The sequence below is a fragment of the Pleurodeles waltl genome, chromosome 7 (genome assembly GCF_031143425.1).
Source record: "Pleurodeles waltl isolate 20211129_DDA chromosome 7, aPleWal1.hap1.20221129, whole genome shotgun sequence".
Lineage (NCBI taxonomy): Eukaryota > Metazoa > Chordata > Amphibia > Caudata > Salamandridae > Pleurodeles > Pleurodeles waltl.
This window is the reverse complement of record NC_090446.1, coordinates 1,159,828,943-1,159,833,866: the sequence shown is the minus strand read 5'-3', so window position 1 is coordinate 1,159,833,866 and position 4,924 is coordinate 1,159,828,943. Positions and strand designations below refer to the sequence as shown.

Sequence of the window (4,924 nt, the reverse complement as noted above, 5' to 3'; positions counted from 1 at the left end):
CATGAATGTGTGGTGAGTACCCCGCCCCGTGGTGGGTCCGAGAGATACAGTCTCCGTCCTAGGCCGTTGCCATCCAGCAAACTGCGGGACTTTCTGGTCTTGATATACTAGACTTGAAACTGATGTTTCTATTCAGAGATAACAGTATGTTAGGTAGTCGTGTTTGTTTTGTCATGTTCTATTTGGGGTAGAGGAGGGATGTTATGTTTGCAGCACGGACGGGTTAAGGTCGGAGGGGGATCCTCCCAGTCCAGGTCACCATCACCCCTGTGCGGGGAGTAAATAATGGAATGCCCCTGACGTAAGGGGCATTGAAATAAAAGGGGATGGCGCACAGCATGCGCCAGTCCAGAAGTACAAGCATTTTGTCCGAGACGTTATTTACTTTCTCGTGTGTTTCCCGCGTCAGTCTAACGACCGGGAAACACAACACCATTGTCATCCTCGCTTCTCTTTCTCGTCCTTCCCTTCCATTTTTCTCTGCCTCATGCTATCGTCCACTCCCTTTTCCTTTCTACCCCCACTCTGTTATAATTGTATACGTATTACTAATATAATCACTCCTCCTTCTCTTCCTCCGGCTTCCACTGTTCTCTCGCGTCCCCCCCCCTCCCCACCTCACCCTCCACTCCTCTCTGCCTCTCCCGACCCCCTCATCTCTCTCTGCCTCTCGCTGACTCGTCCTCTCTCATTCCATCTCAATCCCTAGCTGCCCCTCTCTTGAAAAAGAGAACGGGGTCAATGAACCTGCCTAGAACCGTAAAATATTTACCTTCCTAAATTGAGCGCGCATAGCAACATGCTGAATATGATTATTACACGCTCTTTCAAAGATGTGGAACCTTCTTATTTTTTTGCATGGAGGATCTTAGAGGCGCTCCCGTTTGCGGTGCTGTGTCACAAAAGTCTCCTCGATCACCCTTGCGCGGTGGCCTCTGGCAGTATTTAGTCACTTTGGAAAATGAGTCTTCCTTACTGTCCCTTCCCTTCTCCACTCTCAGGAGGCTCGGGAACTGTGCAGATAAGCTTTTAACAAAAGGCTCTTTGTGTACCGTATTTCATTATCCCAGCATCCTCTTCTCCGTCCTCCTCAGTTTATTCCCGCCACCTGTCCGTCTCACGCGCCCCTCATCTGTGCGCGCGCACAGGATTTGTACTTGAAATGCGCGCAAATGAAATGCACCCGAACACAAACACGTTCTATTCAAGCGCGAGCCGCCGCGGACAGCACTTGTAGAAGGTGCTGTTGATTGGCACCTTTCTCGGAGCCTCAGTCCATCCTTCCCCACCACCCCGCCTTTCCTCTAGCCCCTCCCTTCTCACTATCCACACGCTCGGGTTGTTTTGATTGGACGGTCCCTGGGCAATGTCACTAAGGAAAACGCGAATAAATAAAGAGCAGGAGAGCGGAGACATGCACAAGCAGACACTACCGGACCGGACAGCTGAACGGCAGACAACAGTGCAAACTGGGCTCAACACTTATTTGTCCATCTCAGGCTTCGAGTGAGTGAGTTTGGAGCTTTGAATCGCCTCTGGGAGCTTCCCGGCTGAGTGCAAGTAATCAACTGCACAGACCACTACTGTCGCCAGAGCCTTTGAAGTTCTGAAGGTCTTCCAAGGAGACCCGGCCAGGCGCTATGTCCCTGGAGGTGAAAGAGAAGAACCAGGTCCGTCTGGTGTTCCTAGGGGCAGCAGGGGTGGGGAAGACGTCCCTGATCCGCCGCTTCCTCCAGGACACCTTTGAGACCAAGTACAAAAGGACGGTGGAGGAGCTGCACAGCAAGGAGTACGAGGTGAGTGGCATGACCATCACCATTGAGATCATGGACACCAGTGGTAGCTACTCCTTCCCAGCCATGAGGAAGCTCTCCATCCAGAACAGCGATGCCTTCGCTTTGGTGTACGCCATCGACGATGCAGAGTCCTTGGAGGCCGTGAAAAGCCTTCGCGAAGAGATCTTGGAGCTCAAGGAGGACAAGCTGGCCCCCATTGTGGTGGTGGGCAACAAGGTGGACGCGGAAGAGGCCCGTCAGATTCCCACCGAGGAGACGCTGTCTCTGGTCGAGCTAGAGTGGAACAACCGCTTTGTTGAAGCCTCAGCCAAGGAGAACAAGAACGTGCTGGAAGTATTCAAGGAGCTGCTCCAACAGGTCAACCTGCCCAGTCGCCTGAGCCCTGCCCTGAGGAGAAGGAGGGAGACAATTCCCAAGGAAAACCTGTTGAGGCCGCCCATGAACAAGACTAACAGTTGCAGCATCTGTTGAGCTCAGGGCTGGGAACTCGACAGAGAGAACTGCTCTTGGGGACTGAGATCAGAACAATTCATGCCCTGACTTTTAAGACTTGATGAATATTCGATCAAAAGAAAGATCCTGCAAATGAGAATGTGCACTGTTCAGTGCCATGGTGGGCTCATCTGGGGAGAGGAGTACAGCGTGCACCTGGGACCAGTCACAGATAGGGTTGTAGCTTATATTCTGCTCTGAAAACCTCCTCTTTTAGGAACCTTGACAGCATTTCGAGCCAAACTTTGCTCTAAACCGTTTGACAGTACAGCTAGTGAAGCCTATTCTTTGAACCCCAAACTCATGTTTATCCCAGGCTCTTTCCCAGCACTGCATAGTGCACCTTTCCAATTACCTTCTTCACAGCCCTGCTACCCTCTATGCCAAGTCGCTTTCCCAGACCTTGATAGCATTGTGAGCCCCACTTCTCCATGAAACTGACAGCTTTCTCCCTCGGTCCCTTCCCTTAACCTTGCAGCAGCACATTGCCAGTCCTTTTAAACAATCCTGACAGCTCAGTACGGCAAGCTTCTTCACCAAGCCTTGTCTGTACCATGAGCAAGCTTTTCATCAACTCTATCAGCATTTTGAGCTAAACCTCTGTCCCAAAACTCAAGACTGTATTTCACCTCTGGAGTTCCCCAGGCCTTCACTACGATTTTGTGCCAAACTTCTTCTCCAGTCCTCATCAATAGCCTCTTCCCTAAAATTAGGTGTAATTCTGAGCCAAGCATCTTCAATACAGTTCAATGATTTTGCTAGGCTTTCCCTAACTCTCTATAGTGCATATGTCTCGGTCTGCCCTCCTAACATTGAAAGAATAGTGTGCCAAGCATCCTGTGCCAAGCCTGTCCTCCACATCAGACTGTGCCATACCTCTTCCTTCAAGCATTCTGTGCCAAACATGATTCCTAAACCTCGACAGCCAGTGGCGCAGCAATTGTGCCACGGACCCTAATGTTAACAAGGTAAACGCCCCCATTACATGGCAGGAAAAGCAGCTGTAATTGAGGTGCAGTTGCCCTCTCAGATTCACGGGCTCCGGTGCCACTGCATCTCCTGCACTATTGATAACTATGCCCATGTTGACAGCATCCTGAGCCAGACTTCATTCCCACACATCGACAACATTCTGATCTGTCTTTGCCCCACCCTTGACAGCACAATGAGGCATAGCTTTCCTCAGACATAGACAGCATCATGAGCTCAGACTCGTCCCTAAACCCTGACAGCATCCTGAGCCACGCACCTCAACAACATCCCTAAGAACACCTTTCCCCCAGACCTCCACAGCAGCCAGAGAGACGTCTTTCCCCAGACAATGACAGCAACCTGAGGCAAGCCTCTTCCCTAACCCTCGACAGCATCCTGAGATCCTGAGCCATGCCCTGGGAACTCATTTCTCCCAGACCTCCACAGCAGCCCGAGACGCCTCTTTCCCAAACCTCAACAACATTCCGAGACACGCCTCTTTCCCAAACATCAGCAACATGCTGACCCCATGCCTCCCCAAACCGCCACAGCATCCGTAGCCACGCCTTTCCTTCATCCCAGACGTCGACAGCATCTCGAGACACGCATCTCCCAAACCTCAAAGGCATCCTGAGCCACGACTTTTCCCTAAACCGCGACATCATTTTTTAATAAACTTCGACAGTATTTAGAGTGAACCCTTTTCTCTTAAGCGTGACTTCATGTTATGGGGTCCTTTGATGCACTTTGTTTTTTGTTCTGTTGGAAGCACTGTCTGTATTTGTCTCTTTTAGTTTTATACTTTGCTGAGAGAAGATGGCGTTTTTAAATGTGCCATGTTCAATAAACGATGTGCTAACAAGCAAACAAGGGTGACGGTGTTCTAATAATGTGTAACCCTGGCCCACAGGAGGGGAGCGGGAGGGAGTCAGAAGTCCCCTTGCGGTGAGCGGATGGATTGGAAAAGCGCCTCTGTGTGCAGGGATGGTGGGCGCAGGTAAAAGGGAGGGTGCCTGGGATTTGATACCCGCTACGCTACAAGCAGCAGGCAGTGAGCAGCCGCTCTGCCCTCTCCGCATGTTGTTCCCTTCTCCCGGCGAGCACTTGTGGTCCTCGGGTACCACGGGCAGTCAGTCTGCCGCGTGCTGTGAAGAGTGCCCTCTTTAGATCCTTCCTCACCCTGGGGCTTTTCGTCTGTCTGTCTGTCTGTCTGCGCACCTGCCATCGTCTCACCGGACTACTTGTCTCTGCTTCTCAGCTCGGACAATCAAGATATCGCCATCTCTGTCACTCTAATTATAGGTTTGTTTTTCACCTGTCATCTTCATATTCCCTCTGTCAGTCAACCTGTCTGCTGCCTGCCTGTCGCTGAACACATCCATGCATCATTGGGTCGGTGTATCTGCAGTCTAGGTCTGCCTGTTAATCTATCTACCTATTCACCTGTCAGTCCTCCAGCCTGCCTCTATCAATCTGTCCACCGGTTTCTGCTCTCAATCAGTTAATCTGTCAGTCTGCCTCTGCCAATGTACCCTTCAACATTCCTTTCCCGTTTGTCATCCTGTTCATCTGTCAGTAGACCTAACTCCCTGGATCTGTTGTCATTCTATTCACCTGGAAATATTGCAAGTTATGAGCCTGTTCGACAATGTTTTTGCTTTCCC

General features: G+C 50.9%; 1 pseudogene; it reads left to right on the top strand.

Annotated features, from left to right (window-relative positions):
* Window positions 1-1,360: 1,360 nt before the first annotated feature.
* LOC138246064 (GTP-binding protein Rhes pseudogene) lies at window positions 1,361-4,118 on the top strand (annotated as a pseudogene).
* The last annotated feature ends 806 nt before the right edge of the window (window positions 4,119-4,924 follow it).